The following is a 1,524-nucleotide window of genomic DNA, read 5'->3' as shown; positions in this document are numbered from 1 at the left end:
CTCTCATCTCCTTCTTCTCCCCTTTCTTCTCCTCTTCCTCCTCCTTCAGCCCATTTGACAACCCACCCCCATCCCCATCACATCTACAAGTTTGTTCTGTTTTATCTACTTTGAGATCAACCATTGGAAACAAATATATATATATATATATATATATATATATGTATGTATGTATATATGTATGCATTTATGTGTGTGTGTGTGTGTGTGTATCAATTTTAATGGTTCTGAAGAAGCTATAACATGTTGCATGAGCACTCACATGTGAGTACACTGCTTCTTGTAGCAGAAACAACTGTAAGCTAATGAAGTTGATTATGCAATTGCTATACCCTTGTTATTCAATAATACATATATATATATACATACACACACACACATGCTTATATATGAATATACACACACATATCTATACATATTTATGATGGGCTTCCTCCAGTTTCCATCTATTGGATTTCCCTCACAAGGCTTTGGTAGCCACATGACTGGTAACGAACCAATCAGTTTATGGGAATAAACATCAAAGAGGAGGTGGTTGAAGAAGGGGCATGAAGAGGAAGGTGAGGAAGAAGAGGAAGTCAACTAGCACACCTTCTTTGTATCGATACCACATTTAAATATTCTATGCTGCCTTGGTATCTGATATTATGAGTTAGATATGCTCAGATATCTAATGATGAGGGGTTTTTTTTTTTTTAATTTATGATATGAAGCTTTCCTCAGACCTCAGATTCATAGTGAAAGGAAATGTGAAGAGATGACACCTACTTGACACCTGTTTCGAGGTTGTTTGCAATGCAGATAATGCAATATTATCGAGGAATTTATAAATATAAATTTAAAGCTGCACACTCAATGTGCAACAAGTATTCAGAGATCTGCTCTGAGAAAATAAAAATAATAGACACTATGATCAAAGGCAAACCAACCATCACCATCACACATGGTGTTGTGTTTGCTGTGTCCTCTGTTTGAAGACGTGTAAGGTGTGATTTGATGGCTGCTATTTCTAGCAGAAGAAGCATCCCCATACAGGATCTTGTGTTTCTTTTGAAGTCTTATTAGCAGGACACCAGTGTTCACTTAGGAATACACCCTCACGCATATAAACATACATATATATATACATAACGCATGTCATATAGTAAACATAATTTATATGTATGTATTTAAATACATAATGTATATTTATGAATATATACTTATATATATATATATATATATACATATATGTATATAATATATTATATTCTATATATGTATATAAAATATATAATAAATATATAGTTTTTATATATATGCCTATATATGATATACAAATATAACATATATTATAAATATATATATATGTGTATAATATACATACGTTTATGTGTACATATATATATATATGTGTGTATGTATATATATATATATGTATATATATGCACACACACACACACATACACTTATACAGACACATATATACATAAACATTGTGTACATGTATTTCCCCACCCATACACATACACACATTCACAAATG

Source organism: Octopus bimaculoides, chromosome 27 (assembly GCF_001194135.2).
Source record: "Octopus bimaculoides isolate UCB-OBI-ISO-001 chromosome 27, ASM119413v2, whole genome shotgun sequence".
Taxonomy (NCBI): Eukaryota; Metazoa; Mollusca; class Cephalopoda; order Octopoda; family Octopodidae; genus Octopus; species Octopus bimaculoides.
This window is presented reverse-complemented; position numbering follows the sequence as displayed.